Source organism: Aplidium turbinatum, chromosome 3 (assembly GCF_918807975.1).
Source record: "Aplidium turbinatum chromosome 3, kaAplTurb1.1, whole genome shotgun sequence".
Classification (NCBI taxonomy): Eukaryota; Metazoa; Chordata; class Ascidiacea; order Aplousobranchia; family Polyclinidae; genus Aplidium; species Aplidium turbinatum.
In genome coordinates this window covers 45,716,959-45,737,660 of record NC_137474.1, presented here as the reverse complement: position 1 = coordinate 45,737,660, position 20,702 = coordinate 45,716,959, and positions in this window count along the sequence as shown.

The window sequence follows — 20,702 nt, the reverse complement described above, 5'->3', positions numbered from 1 at the left end:
TATCTTTCAAGTCCAAAGTTAATTTTTTTGTCCAGGAACATAATCGCTGCCTTGCTCTTGTATCGCTTTGTCGCGTTTACGCGTATTTTTTGTGTTTCAAACAATAACGACCCAGTCAGCAATCCACTCCTTTTACATTGATTCAACATTTTTAAACGTTAAGTTAATGTAGATTTGCTGACTGTGGGTTATTTCACATTTCCTTTGTTTACTCATGTTCCTCACTTCGCTGTATCATTGTTTCGACGCTGGCGGACTAAACATGCATTTTCAAATTGATTGACACAATCTTCAATAAAAAGTGAGCTTCGAACTTAGCTTTGTTGATGTAAATGCTTTATTTTTAGTGGATGTAATTCATGAGTCATATTTATAAACACCCGTAAGCGAAATGACTTATGATGTAGCATGCATGATAGTGGTGATGCGACTTGACACAAATCCACAATTCTAAAAGCACCAAATTTGAACTTAGAAATTTCAGATAATTTCCACAACTTGTTCAATTGTCTTCTCTCTACTAAAAATATTCATACTACTGTACAAACTCAATATTGTAGGCCTAAAATACACAAACGAAGATGTAAACAACTATTCAAGCAGGCTAAGGTGCTACTTATGAGAAGTTGGGTTGCATAAAACTATAAGCTGACCATGAGTTTCGGAAAGCATTAGTTTAGGACAAAAATATAAAACAACAAACGCATTTTTTTTTCAAATTCGTGTAACAGTATTACTCTGTAATTATTTTATAATTAATGAGTAGCCTACAATAAGATTTTCTCACATTTCGTAAATTTTTATTAATGCAATGAGTATGCACACCGCACACACACTTCGTGCGGCTGATTTAGCCTTTTGTTCTTCAGAACTTTGCATGAAATCAGATTAGCACGGTAATTAAACGGCGGGAAGATAAAGAAAAATTGTGGTTTTTGGGTACCTTTGCAAAAGTTGAAATATCAAGTTTAACATATAAAATTTTAAAACAATGACTTTTCAAACTCATAGACAAATGAATTTTTTTCACACCAGTGCAACTTCAGTTGAAATAGCACCAGTGGATCACACGTAACAGCTGATTGAATTTGATCCAAAAACGACCCCCGTGCAGCAGTTAACTTCCAAAAAACGTTGAAAAGCAAAGGGTTAATATGCACTTTAACAACACAGTACAATTACGTTTAACCAATTTGTGAAAACTTAGGACCTCAGTAGTAATTGCAAATTCGGAAAGTGCTGCTTTGAAAGGCCAAAACCTAAACTTTTGGAAAGTTATTACAGTTACTGTACGGTATAAGCAATATCAACAAACAGGCAATAATAACAAATGGACAGCAATAGCAATAACAGGCAGGATGATTTGTGAGCCTCTCTTCATGTGTTGTTAGGTTTATCACGTCTTCATTGGGAAACCTTTTACTTTAGTTGGTTGTTTCAGCTTCTTAATGGCTCAAAATTTGGAGTTACGTCGTTTTCTTGTTCGCCCTCTAAGGAGATTAGCCTTCCGGAATTGGTTAAAGGTGCCATTTTTGGAGTACATGCTTTTGAAAAGAACTTTTTTTGTGGCAGTTATGTTTGAGATTTGTGAGTACAGTATAGACTGTGGAGAACATGTCAATGACCCATTTTTGAGTTTAACTGCTTACATAAGTTCAGTACTGATTATTTTATGCGTATGTGTAATCATGATATGTCGAACGCTGAACTGCAGTGTTAAAGTCATCCCAAGTTGCCATTGCATACCTCTGCACTTTGTTGAAATACGTTTTTTCTTTGCAAAATGTACACATGAAGTGTCATGATCATATTGCACTTAACGTTGCATCACAGTTACTTTCGTTTCCACTTTTTTAATACATTTTTGATACATCCTCGTCTTTAGCACCACCGAAACTTCCACAAAAACTCTAATAAGTCACATGTTTGTTCCCTTTTCATTGAGAAAAATCGGTGTTTCTTTGAAGACAAGCCTTGTTTCACAAGGTGTTATTGTGCTGAGATCCAAACTTGCATAATTCTTGAAGCCGTGTGTGAATTTTTAAAATGTTTTTGAACTGATAAGCAACTTTGAGTTCAAAGAGGTCTAGCAACTTTGCCTGTACATTGGACTTACGGCTGCTGCTTGCTAGCTGTTTTACAACACGAGTGTTTAGTTCATGATTCATAGATGCAATGTTTCTTTTACTGTTCAGATTGTCAATGGGTAGTAGGTTAAATCTAAATTTGAGTCTCCAGGTTTAACTTAGATTGGACTTTCTGCATAGAATTTCTCAAAGCCAAAATGCTTCCTCTGTGGTTTAGAAAAGATTGTTGTGGAAAGAAGTACTGCTTGCACAACGTGGATGTTTTGATTTTTATACTCTCTTGTGTTATAGTGTAGTTTATCAATGAAGACTTTCCGCCAATTTATTGCTTTGTGCCATTTTTCACAACTGATAAATTTTTAACCTGGTCGAGACAAAATCATCAATTCTTCAGTTATGAACTTAAAACTCGTGATGTGAAACAGCTAGCAAGTAGCAGCAGGTCTAATGTAAAGGCAACGTTGGTAAACTCTATTGAACTCAAAAATGCTGGTGATTTGTAGTTATGTTTATTCAGTTTTACTTTGGTGACACCCCAATACCGAGGATGGCAGGATCTACTTCGAGGTGCCGCAATTTCCTTCACACCTTGTTGTTAGATTGCATATTAAGCATAATGCATGGAAAATACAAAATGAATGTAACTTTGACTTGAAAATGACACTTTTTTTGTTAAAACTACACCATGAAGAACTTTGTTTATGTTTAAAGTGTAATTATAAAAAAGCAATCAAAATTTGGCACCATTTGGTATCAATAAAAAATGCTCCTTCAAATTTTTCACTTTGCACTTTGGGGGAGAGGGGTAACTTTAATATTTTCACATAAAGCTTGTTTAATATTATAGCATGTAGGCTAGCATAAGATTCACATGAAATCAATGTGTAATCAAAACATTTTGCATTTTAAGAACCTCTCTACCATTATGTATACATGAAAGACTCATCTAGACAAACACAAACTCATCTGAAACAATTTAACGACAAGACTGAAACAATCATCCATGCAGCATGTAATAGGATTATTTGGTCTAATTCAGTGGCGTATCCTGATGGGTTGGGCAATGGAAGCAATAAAACTTGTGGGGATTAGTGCGTGCCGAAGGCACGTGTTTAGTAGGGGGTCTGGGGCACGCCCTTTCGGAAAATGTTTGCAAAATTACACTCAAATAGTGATTATAGTGCTTTCTGGAAACACTTTTAGCGTAATATTTGTATGAAATTTATTACCAGATAAACAGCTATTAACTTATTAAAGGTATCTTTTACACACATATGAGCAAAAAATGCGGCTAAAATTTGAGAACACGAAGAACTCAGCTACAGCTACCTACTGGTGTAGTAGCTTAAGCCAGCATTCATTTCAGTCAAATCAAGTCTAGCCTAGATCTCACATATCCTGTCTTATTCCAAAGTCTATTCAACCAGGATAACAGTGTAAAGCCAACATCAGCCTCAAACTTTTGCTTACGAGGCTGATATTATAACCCTAACAGCGCCTTAGATTTTCTCATTACGTAGCCCACTGGCATAATACCCAACAGAGCAGAGTTGCCAGACTATGAAAAGGTCTTAACCCTTATCAGCACATGCGTTGACATTTTGTCAACATCGAATTTTTTGTGTGAGATTGCTCTCGCCCCTTATGCATTAGCTCAGCAACATTCAGTGACGAAGGAAAACTTCTGAGTAGCTTACTGCTGTAGCGATTTCAAAATGTTAAACTGTTTCCACAATGAGTTATTTGTGTTTTAACTTAATCGGCACATCAGTTGACAAAATGTCAACAATCAGAAACAATAGGAGTTTAGAATTTAAAGCCACTATGCAGTAGCTAGCTATTATCACAAAGTAATAACCGGCGACTTACAGGAAAGTTGCACGTGTGTTTGGTGAATCGCTGTATGACTAGGTCTTAGTCACTGGGAGGAGTTAGACTGCCAGTAGATATAACTCAGAAGACAAATACAGTCAAAGCAGTTGTGTCGGAAACGTTTGCCTTAGCTCTAACTAGCTCTTACAAGATACTTGGCATGAAATACTAACTATTTGGAATCCAAAGGTTGTTTCGGTTAATTACAGTAAGGATCAAATTTACTGATGGACAGACAGAGAACATTTTCATTTCAAGAAGCCCTAAGACAACTGCAAATAACTTCTGATGATGTTGATAGCAACTCTAATGCTGAGACTACAAGTAGTAGTGAATGTGAGTCCATACCAGATGTAGATGAACTACCTTTGAAAGATAAGGAACTGTCCGATATAGATGACTTTGAGGAAGAAAGTGAAGATGACGAGACTGGTAGTGATGCACATCAAGAATCTAATGATGGTTGCTTAAAAAATGAAGATCAAGTACCAAAAACAGCTGGCAATGCAACCTATTATGCAAATCCTTGTCCAGGCAGGCTCAGAAGAAGAAATATATTGACGCAACAGCCTCGGATTGATGCTGCTCCTGAACTTGAAGTGGATGCCTTCAAATTAATTTATCGGCCTGAAATTATACTTCAGATAGTAGCCTACGTGAGATGAACAGAAAATCAAGGGACGTGAGACGCGAATGTAAGCTGTTGCCTGATTCTGTGCAAAAAAATTCACAATTGAAGAAGTTAAGGCAGGTCTTGCAATTATGATACGTGTTGGCTTGGACAGAGATAATTTCATCGATTTACGTCAATTGTGAGATCCTCTTGATAGAGTAGGCCACTTTATAGAGTGGCTATGGCACTAAATCGATTCAAATTTCTGCTACGATGCATTCGTTTTGATAACTATCGCAATTGACCAGAAATACAAAGAAACGACAGGTTAGCTGCTGTTCGAGAGGTATGGGGTGCATTCATCAGTAGTCTGTGCAACGTCTACATCCCTAAGGAAGCATTGACTGAGGATGAACAAGTGGTCGGATATCGAGGCAAAATTTCTGGAAGAACATATATGCCATCGAAACCAAGGAAATATGGTGTAAAGTTCTTTTGGCTGTGTGAAGCCACATCAGGTTTTGCTATAAGTGGCATTCTTTATTCCGGAAGAGGACCCGACTCGGCTCCTCACAGAAATCTTGCAAATGATATAGTGATGAACCTGTGTTCTGTTTACTTTGGTAGTGGTCCGGGTATATATGTTGACATATGTTTTACATCTCATGGTCTGGTTTGCAATCTTTTGCTTCAAAATCTTACATTGGTAGGAACAGTAATGGCTAATCACCGTGAAGTTCCATCGCAGCTCAAATCAGCAAGGAGAAGAGAGGTGTAAAGTACTGAAGCATTGTATGACCATTTGAATAAGATTCTGCTATTGTCATATGTACCAAAACGAAACAGGAATGTCCTCATGATGTCTTCTTCACACTCTTCGGTTTCCATCACTGACTATCACAGAAAACCTACAGTTATCATGGATTATAACAAGCATAATGGTGGAGTTGATACTCTTGATGAAAACTGTGAAGAATTTAATTGCTTGAGGAAAAAATCGTTGCCTAATGGTTATAAATTACAATTTGATAAATATTGCCAGTAACAATGCATTTATCATAATGAGAGGCAACGGGAAAAATAACAAAAAAACAGATTTTCTCAGACAACTTAGCTTTCAGCTTAGCTCAACTGTATGTCAACCAAAAAAAAAATTGGCGGGAGAAACTAAAATACTTGCCGAAAAGTTGGGGTTCATCGATGCTGCTATTTCAAGCACTTTCCATCGCACACTTCAAGGTATCAAACGGGGAAGATGCTGCAGATCTGGAAAGCATACTCGATTTGCATGTGCCACTTGTAGCCGACAGGTTTTCCCACGACACAGAAAACTTTTGAAGAACCAATCTTGTTTGGAATGCTGAACAATGTGTTGTAGTGCACGTTTCTTCGTTTTTGTGTTTGAAATATACGTGGCAGGCTCAAACTATGTCCTGGGTAGGAAGAAAACCTCCCAATTAGAATTAATGGTTGTTTTGTTAAGGTTTTATCAACATCAAATCATCTAAAATAACAACTCGGCAGCAGTGGCCGAGTGGTTAGCGCGTTGGGTTCGCAGTCGAGAGCCTGCATGTTCGACTCCAGCCACGCGTACCTGCTGTTGGTTCTCTGGGCAAGAAACTTCACGATAATCGCCTCTACCCAGTGATCGATTTTGAGTAATGGGTAGTACCAAATTTAAGTCATAACTAGAGTAGACAACCGGAAACAGACATTGCCGTCGGCTGCAGCGTGGGTCAGGTGTATGTTGGAAGGCGTACACCGATGCATAGCGCTCAAGTCCGCTTTCCCGCAATGCAGGATAAAGATAAACAAACAAACAAACAAACAAACTTCATTTTGAGATCAGCGCATTTGTATCGCAAAATACAAGAAAATGCCATGTTGACAATTTTTCAACATCTGTGCCGATTAAATTACTTAAAATCTCTGTGCTAATAAGGGTTAAAATCAAATAATACAAAAAAGGCCAAAACAAGGAAGATATTTGACAAAAAAAGCCAAAAGGTCAAAGAGGCTGTTTCTATTAAAAATAATAAAATTTACATAACTTATATTTTATGACTTGTAGTGGATTTTAATAAATTGTAGCAAAAATAATTCTGAAAGTAGCCCGAAAAATAGCAAGTATATAAAAGGACTGTAGCGGATGGGTTTTAATCGTCACATTACGAGTAGCCTATTAAACAAGTATAAAACATCTATTGAACAATGCTGAATATGGTTTCATCTGGTAAGGTTACGATATATGAGAAATATTGATTATTACGCATTTTGAAGAGTTAATTGTAAAAAAGTCAAATTGACGGCCAAATGTATAATTTCTGAGACCAACAGACTCAAAAAAGTCAAATTCGAGGAATGTGGCCAATCTGGCAACCCTGCGACAGAGTAGGCAATTTAAAAATTGTTGCAACTATACGAATATACAACAATACGAATCTCTGCTTCCATAAGGTTCCAACTTTTTTTAAATTAAAACCGAGATGAAATCATACGGGCACATGAGTTAGAAGCTGTTTTAATTCGTATTCAGGTAAAGAAATTACGAAATCGTTTTACTGAAAAGTATCATCTTCTCTTTTTTCAATTTTGACAGGGGAAGCAATGTTTCCCTTGCTTCCATAGATAATACGCCCATATGTCTGAGGCCGTCGATGCCTAGTTCAGGCAAGGCAATTCTAGAAAAAGAAGCCATGAAAGTAGTTTGACGAAAAATGACAAAATAAAATCGAGTTAGTTGCTTTTAGAAATATCAACTTTGTTGTACATCAAAATCTTTATTAAGACAATATGTTTATCGAATAAAATGCTCACTGATTTTTATCATGTTTTGCAGCTTTTTACTGACTATGCTCGAATAGCAAAGGAGCAATCAAACCAAGACTGTGGTAAACTTTTTCAGGTAAAAATAAAATAAAAATACAGTATAACTGGATTAACAAAGAAATTTGGAATCTACCGCTGCACATTGACTTACTACATCAATGTTGATTCTTTTCAATATTTCTTTTACAAATTTTTTGATCCAAGCTTCTACAGTAAGCGTATTTCTAATCTGAAGGTTGCTGCAGCAGATGGAGTGTATTGAACGGTGGACACTTTGAAAATAGGACATTTTCTTCAATGAACCAGCTGATTGCAGCATTGTGAGCTTTCTAGCACTCAGCCAGAAATTCGATTCTTGTTTTGAACTATGTTCGATAATTACAGAAGAAAATAGACTAATGGTAGGGTTGAGAATCGAACCCACGCCGTCGTAATGACTATTCTATAGCCCTAACCTTCTAGGACACTCTGGTTATGGCAAAACGTTCATTTAATTTACTTTCTATCGTGTATAACTCGCATGACTGCAATAAGCTGATTTAAATTTTGCCTTCTGATTGGTTAATAAACCTCATCCGCTGCAGCCACCTGCAGATTATAAACACACTTCCGGTAGGTACTTTGAACAAACTATACATGAAAGAATTTACTTAAATGTAGCTTTTTTAATCTATGTATGCCAGTAAATATCTTAGTCTTACTGCAATATGAAAAGCATGCTTGGTATTATACACAAATAGTCGTAATTTGGTAATTTGGGACTTGAAGAACTACCCTTTAGTTCCTGTTCAACAATTATGGTTCTGATCTTAGTTGTTGTTGATCAGCGCCAGTCAAAATCCGATGCGTGCAAGTATACGCTGTGACAAATAGTAGCAACACAGTGCACATCCGCCTCTTATCTATTAGACTACGGTAATACTTAAATATTTATTCATAGGCTACTTGATAACTTCGCTGATTTCCTGCTTAAAATAAATTTTGTTGCTGTCTCTTAGAAAACTTCACCTAAATGCGATTTGGTAAATTGGAAAACGCAGATCAATATTAGTCTTAATTTAATGTATTATTGTAATGTCATGTAATATCGTAGGAAGTTATTTAAATGTTTCAAGTTTTCTATTGATTAAATTATGAAACTCCCTCCTTTCTCTGTTGAAATGTCGTGTGCAAGTTTATTTGTTCGCGTGACGCGGACTTTACATACATTGGTATGTCCACGCAACATTTGGCCACAAGAGTAAGGGAGCATTTGGATTTAACTGCCCTCAACAGAAAAAGTGCCATTAAAGATCATATACTCGAATGTCAAACTTGTTCAAACAATAAACCATTCCTGGAGTCTTTCAGAATTGTACGTAAATGCTCCACCGAATTTGACACTCAAATCCATGAGGCTTTGCTCATAAAATCTTGCAATCCTCGCCTCAATAGGCAGCTGTTTGCCACAGGCGCCTCCTATCTGCCAAATAGTTTTACCCAATTTTGAGTCATTGATCTGTGTTTTTTTTCTTTTGCAATTAAGCATCATGCGTTTTTGGTTTTTCTCTGCCTTGCCCTTTCATTCTTATGCGCTTATTTTTTCAATTTTTATGTATGTAGATCAGGTCTGTTAATTCAATTTATGAAGAACATCAGTCAGTTGGTTGCTTGAAAAGGGCTAACATGAGTATGGCTAAAATCGTTTATAATTTTTAGTTTATTTTAATGTTATTATAATAAATGCCATCTGTTAGTTAGGTTTTATTTGACAAATATTTTAATTAGCTATTTTTGTGATCCAGGCTTAGGCTTGATTGATGAATTGACAATAGATCATTCTAGAAATTTAGATAGTTCCTACAACTCCTGCAAATTTTAGTTGAGGCTTGACTAGACATAATTGGCTGATTTTTGAGCTACTTGATTAAAAATAGATTTTTCTCTGATGATGTGCAGAAAATGTGGAAACACTTTTGCATAATACACCCTACTCTGACAATAGCGTAAGTTTTGATTCCAGATACGTTTTTGATTTTGCTGTTCAAACTTGTCTGCTTTGTGATTTGGTGCATGATAGCATTATTGAAGATGAGGCCGTTGAATTTTTCATGAGTGAAGATAGGTATTTGACTGATGACCGTCGAGATGACTATGTTACAGAATGCAGGCCAACCAATAGCTCAGAAACAATTGTATTGGCATTTCCATATGCAATTGTAGCAAATGAAAAAGTTTGCACCACAGCTGATCATTTTTCGATGTTAAACAATCAAACCATTGTTATAGCCGCTGTTATATTGAAAGTTGGTGGTGCAACACTTCATCATCATCATCATCATCATTTTCAGCCTGTGAGAGCCCACTGCAGAGCGTAAGCCTTCCCCTTTTCTTGCCAATTTACATGATTATGTGCTAGTTGGTACCAATTGGTTGTATTGCATTGTTTGTCATTGTCGTCCCTCCATCTCACTTTTGGTTTTCCTTTCTTTCTTTTGGTTTCTCGTGGTGTCCATGTTGTTAATTTTTTAGTCCATCTACTGTCCTGATATCTTGCTATATGACCTTCCCAAGACCATTTTAGTTTCTTGATTGTGCTTAAAATATCTTGTAATTTCGTTTGATTTCTGATCCATTCGGCAGTCTTTTTATATCGCCATGTTAAACCCATCATGATTCGTTCATGTGCTCTTTGCATAGTTCTTAGTTTAAGTGTTAATTTCTTTGTAAGGTTCCAAGTTTCTGCACCATATGTAGTGGTTTGAAGGATGCATTGATCGTAGACTTGTTTCTTGAGAGAAAGAGGCAGTTTTGACTTAAATATCGAACTTTCTCTTCCGAAGGCTTGCCATCCAAGTGATATTCTTCTTTTCATTTCATCTTCTTTATTGAAGTTGGTTGTAATTTTTTGGCCAAGATATATATAGTGATCAACTTTTTTAATAGTCGCTCCGTCCAAAAGAATATTGTTATCGATGTCTGCCAGTTTGTTAAACATAACTTTCGTTTTGTTAAAGTTCATATGAAGACCAATCTTTTTGCTTTCGGTATTGAGTTCACTTAGCATTGTTTGTAGTTGTTTAGGTTGCTCAGATATAAGGATGATATCATCAGCAAAACGTAAATGGTTAATGTATTCACCGTCAATTTTGATTCCTTTTTCTTCCCAGTTAAGTTGCTTAAAAATTTTTTCTAAGGCTGCTGTAAAAAGTTTTGGAGATATTGTGTCACCTTTAACGTCTTTTAAATCTAGTTATCGATCTCAAGACGAGAATTAGTTTAAAATACCACTTAAATCTTCCGTCCACTTAAGCGTGCATGGGCTAATTCCGAGAGAAAGTACCAAACATTGTGTTCGTTATTGGGTGGCAAACCTTGCAAGACATGTTGGGTTTGCATTCAGATCAGGCTTCATAAAATTTGATGGCATTAGTGTTTGGGACACTAAAATATGAAGAAGGAAAACTCATGGCTATGCCAAATCTCAAAGATTTTTCTCGTGCATCCCAAGCAAAAGCATCACATGAGTTGCTCAGCATATGGATCTAAAGAAAACATAGTTGCATTGGTAAGTGATACCTATGCTAGTAACAGTGGAATTCATAAGAGTGCTGCTAAATTTTTGAAGGAAGACCTCGATAGAAAATTGTTGTAGTTAGCTTGACTCCACTATATAGAGGTAACACTAGTTGTCACGGTTTCGTTCTATCTCTTACCAGAAAAGAGACTTGGAAAGGTTCAATGACGTAATTTAATGGGTTATAACCGAAAAGCAGTCAATCAAATGTCGAATAGTTCTACTAGTGAAATTATAATGAAAATTCTTGAAGGACTAACGAATGGTTCAGCACTTCCAGCAACTAATCAAAGTAGCCTAATAGTAACAGTGAACGGCAATAGATTCCAACGCTTACAACTATTAATCGAGTTTTACGTAATCCAATCGCAGCTTCTCATACGATTCTAATTTCAATCAGAAATTATATTAGCATCAACTTTGCTTTACTCGTATTCAATAACTTCAACTCTCGATCAACAATAATCTTTGCGTCTATTACCACTGCCACTACTACAACAATGATCTCTCATAATCAACTCATAAAAATAATTTATGCAAAGTACACCACTATTTATAGCAGGTAGTTCGATCTAGTAACTTCGAGAAGGTTACATAATATTACATCATAGAACTCATTTTTCTGTTAAGTTGCACTACACGTAAACATCTTTGTGACGTCATAAACTTTGCACCTGGCAAAACATGAAAAGCAAGCAACAGAAGCTTCTCGATTTGCACGTAGGGTAGTATGTTCTAGAAATACGTCACGTAATAAAAATTTCGCAATCCAAGATCTTACTGGTAAACATCTTTATGACGTCATGACAAACGACATCTGGCAATTGTAAAAATTAAAGAATATTTCAGATTTGCATGTTACAGAATGATTTGGAGGTACGTTACATAACAAAGAATTGCAATCAAAGGTTACTTCAGGTCGATAACCGATAATAACACATCGCACAAGAATTTTGCCATACGCTGTTCGAGAAAACTTGAAGAAAGAGATGGAAGAAATGGAACAGCAAGGAATAATTCGCAAGTCGACATCTTCATATGCTTCACCGATTGTCATCGTGAAAAAGAAAGATGGATCCAATCGAATCTGCGTCGACTATCGAAAGCTCACTAATTTGTTGATAGCTCTTGAAGAGAGTCAGACGAAAACCTGCAGCTTGGAGCAACATTTTGCTCGCAATATCTAAATTAGCTTGGCAAAAAAAATATACTTTGCAGATAGGCAAAAAAATGATGCGGACTGACACCTGCTCGTGGTCTGCAGGTTGGGAATCACTGGTTTTATTTACAGTAATATGAAAGCAAACATTATCTAAACTAAACTTTGACACTTTGTAGATTTGCCCGGGGACTGCAACATTCAAATCATTAGACATACCCAGCACACACGCGTCTCTCTTGTGGCACAACAGTGTGCCGTGAAACACTGTTTGGGATACTCTGCTTTAAATCAGAAGCTTGAATCATTATACATTCATGCAGAATATACATTCATTTCAAGCTCACTTGATTATTATATTCTCACACCTGCAAGTAAGCAAACAGTAACAGAGAATTGTTCGATTGCTAATAAAGTTAAAACGTTTTAATTTCAGAATATGCTTATTTTGGTTCGCGACTATCATGATCCAAAGTACAGAAAATTTGAAGGAGATAAAGTGCTCGAGAAATTTCTCAAAAATGATAAGAGTGTGAAAGAACTCGAAGGCGTAAGAAATTACTGCATTCCATCATTTGAATCCATCAGATGCTTTTGTGTCAGTCGTCCAAAAACGGTTATTGCAGATAGATCTGATGACAGTCCCCCTTTGCAAATAAAAGGTAAATATACTAACATATATATGTACATAAACTACTTTAAGTGTTTATCTGAAATGCGATGCAGCAACTGATGCAGTAAGCAGAACCAATAACATATAAAAGCAATAACTTTAATCGATGGCTATTCCTCGTTTTTGTGGATGATGGTATTTTTATGAACGTTATCAGTTATGCCTTGAATGATTAATAGTTTAATTGTCTTGCAAAAATGCTTGTGGTTGGGTTGATTAACGTGGACTTAATGGCACACATTCAACAAGCACACATAGGCTTGACAGGACCACCAGCTTTGTTCAATGCTAATGCAATGCTGTTGACATTCTGCAGCCTACATCCGCCTTTACAGCCGTTGAGCGTGATTGACTTCATCTGCCTGTTTCCTCATTATAAATATAAGTAGATAAATTTGCCATTACTGGAGTAACCTCAACACTCTTGATGAGATACCTCAACCTATTACCCAACCTATACCTCAACGATGAGATACCTCAACCAGATACCTCAACGATGAGATACCTCAACCGATAACCTCAACACTCTTAAAAACAATGTAGAGCAAATGCCAATAATATACCCGGGTTCTGCAGCACATGATACTACTCAAAAAGAACAAATAATAAGACACGTCTTAAAAATAACTAGATGAAGAAATAGTAGTAACATTTTCAAGAAAAGAAGTGGTTTTCTAAAAAATAATTTTTTCAAATTAAATGTAGCCTACGTTACAAACGTAATCCAGCAAAAACATACGTTACAAATGTAATCCAGCAAAAACATATAAAGGAGAAGTTTTGGTTTTCATTGTTAATTTTCTTCCACTTTCCTATCTCTTGATGAACAGTAAACTGGTTCCACTTCTGCCATTTTGTATTAATGCATTGCTTTATTCATGATTGCTAATGTTATTGAAGTATTAAATCTTTTAAAATAAGATTTGCTGAAAAGGCGAATACACTATTTGTGCAAAAAATGGGGTCCAGTCAAGCTGGTGCAAGAGAGAAGCCCAATTAAGGATCAAAAGATACATTGTCTGGAAATTCCATGTTCAAAATAAATGTACATGTGTTTCTAGGCAGTGTTTCTCGGCAACATAAATGTACATGACAAAGTCCAATTTGAAATTTTTACGTTGCTTGACATATTGTGAATTAAAAAAATTTTTAACAGTTCCCTTCAATGGTAAAGTATCGAAACGTTTTGTCGGCAATATGTCGCTTTATTAAAATGAAGTTCAACGTTGACATTATTCCGGTGTATAAAACATTTAAAGTTGGTTATTATGTTCAGCTTAAGTCTATGACTCCCTCCTGCTTGTGTTCAAATGTCGTGTACAAATTCACTTGTTTGCATGACGCGAACTGTACATACATTGGTATGTCCACGCGGCATTTGGCCACAAGGGTGAGGGAGCACTTAGATTTAACTAATTTGAACAGAAAAAGTACAATTAAAGACAATATATTCGATTGCCAATCATGTTCAAATAACAAACCATCCTTGAAGTCTTTTAGAGTTGTGCGTAAATTTTCCACCGAATTTGATACGAAAATTCACGAGGCTTTGCTCATAAAATCCTGCAATTCTCGCCTTAATACGTAGTTGTTTGCCGCAGACGCTTCCTATCTCCTAAATGTTTTTACTTAATTCTTTGTTTGATGCGCTTTTTGCCTCGTGTAATTAACCGTCATGTGATGCGCCTTTTTCCTCTGCTTTGCATTTTCATTCTGGTGCATTTCGTTTTTCAATTCATTGTGTAGATCAGTTATTTATTTTAAATGTTATTGTAAAACCAGCTATTTCGTTACTTGAGAAGGGCTAACTTGATTATGGCCGAAAACGTTCGTAGTTTATAGTTTATGTTCACTCTAATGTTTGATGTTAAATGCCGGGTGGTTGCTTGGTTTTACTTTTCTATACTAATTTATAGCATTGAAGATGAAGACAGTATAGTTTTCAAAACGTTTGCTGAACATGAGTTTAGTATCTACATTTTGGTTTATTTTTATTTTTTGATCAGACAATTTGATCGCAAAAAAATTCATAAATGATGGCAAGAAATCGAATAAATGATAAAAAACAAAAACAACCCTCTGCTTTTAGTTAGCAGTTTGCTTCTTTACATGAAGTGATGCTGACGCTTTTGCATTATTTTCAGAAGTGAAAGGTCAATTTGGTGATGAACTCCAAGATTTAATTCAGCATTTATTTGTGGACAACATCATTTTGAAAAGGGTGAACAAAGAAAAAGTGACTTCATCTCAACTTAAGGACTTGATAATTGATTATTGCAACATCTTTCAAAGGGGAACGATGCCAGAAGTTACCTCAATACTGGAGGTAAAGCACAATTACACTACAGTATATTCTTCAAAAATTAGAATCCTAGTAGTTAAAAGCGAAACTCAATCTAGTAGTAAAACATCGGTAGCATACTAGTTTAACCCTTAGCAGCACAAGCATAGACACTTCGTCAACATGGACTTTTTATTAGAGCATTTTGTCGTCACGTATGCATACTATTTCAGTACCAAACAAAGCTGTACAACTCAATTGCTTTTCAAATCAAGACTTGTGTTAAAACGTCTAAAATGAAGCGGTATTTATTTCGGCTCATCCTATAGAATAATGTGATGCCATCGCACTCTTTATTCTAAAAGAAATAGCATTATTCACAATAATAAAACAGTAAAAGTTGCTATCCATTTTTGCGCTGCACAGTATCTTATAGTTATCAGTTCTAAAACTCTTAAAATGATAAATGACAGTGATTAAAATTCTTACAAGGAGAGACAAGTTAATATGTTGTCAGAAAACACTAGTTTGATAGAGCTTCAACAAAGAATTTGTTTTGTATCATAAGCACACAAAACTGTATCTCCTCAAAACTGGTGACACCTATCCCGAGTGCACCAGTGAAGACGTAGAACTTCAAAAAGTTCGATTAGGATCAATACAGCTTCTTGACTAACGAGTCTAGTGCAAAGTTACCATCACATGAAACATGCAACTTAGATGAAACATACCAGGACTTCTGCAATGTCGTAATAACTGCGGCAAAGGCCACAATACCATGTGGCTATCAAACCAGCTACACACCATGCTAGGATTCTGAATATGAAACTCTTTATCGCTCCTTCCAACATACCGTACTTGGTATAAACCGTACAAACCATCGACTTCACACAAGCCGAAAAGCATGGAGTATCATCAACAACCTCACTGGGCGCTTACCAAACTCCCTTTTCCAGTGCCCCGTTTCTGCAAATGCCATAGCTTACCAGCTAGTGCAGAACGGGGTCTACAAGGCAAAGGACCACAATGTCATCAAGAGCATCATGCCTTGTTGCCAAAAAGGTGTATGCCCTGTCGAGAGTGGAAACTCCGCCGGAAGAAACAATCTTTAGAGATTTTATTCCGCAGAAGTTCACTACCGCCTTGCGGCTAATAATCTATTTCAATAAATTTGTTAGGTAAAAAGTTAATTTCTACACGCACAATACACATGGCTATTATCTTGTAAATTATTTTGGTTGTGTGATTTGAATAGCTCCCGTTATTAGTGATTAATTAGCACGAGGCTAAGATAGCCCGTGACGTACTTTCCGCGTACGAAAACAGCTCGTATTAAGATAGGGTTAACTTCTCCTGGGCATAAATCTTGTGTAACTTCAAAATTCAAGTAAGTTTTAAAAGGACAAGCTTTTTGCGACCACTACTTTAAAAACGTCAAAATTCCATTCTTTCAAAAATTTTAAAAATAACTGGCAGCAGGTCTAACTTCACTTGTTAGATATTGCAGCCCAGTTGGTCATCCTGTTATTCTATGAATCCTTGAGAGGACCCAAGGAATTATCGTCCGATATCTATCGTCTGTGTTCCTTTCAAAATACTTGATAGGCTAATCTATACCTGCGTCAACCTAATCATCGACCCGCTCCTTCCAAGGAAACACGCGAGGTTCCCTTGCAAAAAATCCACGGTAAATCAGGTCACACGTGTGACCCAAGACGTCGAAGATTATTTTGAGGCAAATAAGAAGGCCGGCGCTGTCTTGCCTACAACACTGTATGGCACCGCGGCCTTACTTGTAAGCTGGTTCGTCTGTGTCTTGACCGACATATGGTCTATATGATCATGAAACTTGTCAGAAATCGAAGCTTTACCCTCAACACCGGAAACTCAAAGCGAATAATACTGAGACGCCTAAAAAATGATGTCTCACAAGAAAATACAAGAATCGATCCTGTTTCCATTTCTTCTTTACATGTACACCCACCAAGCGTATTTTAAGGAGACCTGCCAAGCACGGTCTCCACAAAATACGCATTTGCGGAGAGCAAATAAGTTAAAACTATGCCACGAGTAGACAGACCTCCCGATTGAGATCGATGATTGTTTTAATAAGGTTTTATCACCATCACATCACCTAAAAGAACAATTTTACTTTGAGAGCAGAGCATTTGTATTGAAAAGTACAAAAAACATCATGTTGACAATTTGTCAACATCTGTGCTTATCGAGTTACCTAAAATCCCTGTGCTAATAAGAGATTTTGAAAGTCCCATGACGTTTTAGGGCATTTAACCAATTCGTCGTCGTCGTATGAGTTTCTGGGGCTGAAGGTCTATCTTTTAACCACCTTAGGTTTGCGATGTTTCCGGACTAAGCTGGAATGCTACTAGAGAGCAACCAGTCTTTTCTTTTATCTCCCAGACACGCAGATCTTCCACTCCGTTAGGCAGCCTTGAAGATGATACAATCGTTGATGATGTGGCCTGGAGTCTGTTCCTCCGCACCACATTTACAAGTAGAAGAGGAAGCCATTCTCCACTGGTGCATGAATGAGCGAAAAATCCCGACTCCGCATAAAGACGGTTAAGGCGCACCCACGCCTGTCTTTGCAGTGTCAGGCCGATGGAACAAGTGTGGCTATCAGGGATAAACGAACGGAGTCTAGTGGTGTTTGACTTCCTTTGGTAGTTCCATTTATGGTTCGCTCAATTATATGCGGACATGTTTTGTCCATCAGCTTCGTTAATCAGAAGTTGTGCATCTGGCACAAATGGGTGTATTGATTCCAGTCGACGGGAATGCTCTCTTGGGGATATCTTGGAATGGAAAAATATAGTTGGGCTCCAATGCCTGTCGGCCAAAAAACAGAGTAGCTTCTTCTACTAGACGAAGCTCAGCTGGTTGGATGCGAGTAAGAATGTCAAGATTGTCCATTTGTCCAATGGTGTGGGAAGCAGGCATCAGGTTACTGTGCGCAGAGTGCCGTTGATGGCAGTGTCGATGTTGTGGCAGTGAGCACTACGGCACCAAGCAGGTGCACAGTACTCTGCTGAGAAGTAGACAAAAACTAAGGCTGCTATACGCAAAGTATCAACCTTCGCTCGCCCTAGAGCCTGTCAAGCGTTTGAGTAGCGCAGCGCGCGATGAGAATTTCTTGTGCAGAGACACCAAATTGTGGCGATATGTGAGCAATCTGCCCAATGTCACCCCAAGGTATTTTGGTTGGGGCAGAAGGACAGTAAATTCTTATTGTTCAGGATATTCGGCTCACGATCAGATTCCCAATTGTGTAAATGGAAAGCTGCTGCGACAGTTTTGGTTTCGCTGAGTTTCAGTCGCCAGTTCTGGAGAAAAGCTAAGAGGGTTTTTATGACCTTGCTAAAAGTGTCTTGTAGGTTTTACCACGACTTTGTGGAGTAGAGAATTGCCAGGTCGACCGGGAATGCGTATTTTTCGGAGACGTGCTTGGCAGGTCGTGGGTGTTATTCACTTATTCACTTATTATTCACTTCACCTTTTTAATTATACCTCAACAGTTAACCGCAAAAGCTGGATACGATGCTGCAGTGAAAAGACTGTTCGATTCTTGTGCCCAAGAAATGATGGAGGTAATGTGTTAGTTTATAATAATAAAACATGGCAGCTATCACTTGTATCTGAACAAAAACGTAAATCAATACAGAATGAGACGGTTCAACAGGAATTTAAATATATTTTATATTTAAATTTCTGTTCTTCTGGTGACTGCAGAATAGCTTACAACGAGAAGTTTCAAGAGTGAAATAACTTTATTTGCTGATCACTTTCTATACTAATATACCCAATTAGCATGCATTACATTAACATACAGTTCCCAAACATCAAGAAAAGAATTAAGATAACAAAGTTATATAAAGTCGTGCAGAGTTTGAAAATGTTTGAAACGCTTTGATTGTTCAAAGATTTTAAAACACATTTTCAAGTTAGTCGTAAAACAAAATATTGGCGTTCGTTTTGATGTGCAATCGTGTTGGAAAAATCTAGAAATATTATAGATACCCAGTAGCTAAATTTGGATCCAACCTAATATGGCAACCATCCACATTAGATTAATGGTTGTCTAGGTTGGGTTATTTCTTACATTTTTAAAAAGGACTTAAGTTTCCAAAACAATTTCAAAAATAGAAAACCAGATTTGTTAATGCTTTTTTCCTGTCTACAATAAATTAAATATTCAAACGTTAGCTACCAAATATTTTTAAAACTATTGATTTTGAAAAGTTTTTGTAAAGTAAATTTTAGTAACGTACAGTATATTGCATTTAAATCAAACATAGTTATTACTCTCTTCTAAACCCTTGACAGCCTGTTTCACCCTAAAAGGAGGATCATCAGAAGGTTCTTATTCAAATAAAATCCTAGAAATAGAATATGATTCTATTTGAATAAAGGCCTTCTGATGATCCTCCTTTTAGGGTAAAATAGGCTGTCAAGGGTTTAGAAACTAATTACTATATTTGATGTAATTCGCTCTGCTTGCCTTTTTGCTTGGCATTGAGCCCTTTTGTAGTTTTCATTGCACTGTATATTGCATTTACACTATATTCTCATTTTGTTAGAGCCACAACACTGTAAAATACAGAAAGCCAGCTGCGTTGAAAGAGTTGTACGATTGTCTTAGGAACAAAGCTCTGGAAGATTTCGACAAAACTCCCCAAATCGGTTATCATGAACTTAAAAAGGAATATCGTGATCACCTTTCACAAAGTCTTGAGGAGATACTCCAAGATTTCGAGCAGAAAAATTTGATTGAATTGGTATAAAACGCTTTTACTATTGTGTATTTTATTTTCCATACTAATAAGAGTGTAAATGTTTAACAATTGCTACTCAACTAACAATACTTCATATCAATTTATGGTTTCTGGACATTTTTATTCGTTTGGGCCTATATACAGTATAAGATCACTTCTTTTCACATTTCAAACTGGTCATTACTGCAACTAAACTTGATGTTCGATAAAACCGATAACAGTTTTTTTTAAAAAGTGTTAAAATGTTTGATTTTGTTTTCGATTTAATTCATTTGTAGTTCGAAGAAGAAACAAATCTTTCATAATCAACTTACATAAAAACTTTATTTTATTGAAAATAATTCAATTCACAAACTGAGATATTGAAACTTTTTTCCTCAAAACTGTTTTTTATTTACTACACATTACACTTTGACTACGCACGCAGTCTACTATTTTGACAACTCAATCCTCAATTTTAATTCAGGTGTGTGGTATGTCTGTACACACCATTACGCTGATATAAAATAAAACAAAAGCAAAGTAGAACAAGACACTTTGAAGTTTTGAACAAAAGAACTCAGTGAGATTGTCAAAAGGCATTTACAATGCAAATGATGCATTGTTTGTTCAGGAAAACTTGAAAGAATGCATCCGACGCAATGCAGAAGAAGCAAAACAATGCTTTTCGACAATATTTGCAAAGGTAAGCTTTGTTTAATATTAAAACGGTTAATTACACAACATGCTGAATTATTTTCTTGGCGAAATAAGCTGGAGTAATATGTTTTATAAATGTATCAATGATGCCGTTTTTAAGTTATTTTTGCGTCAATTTTTTCAATCTGATAGAATATATT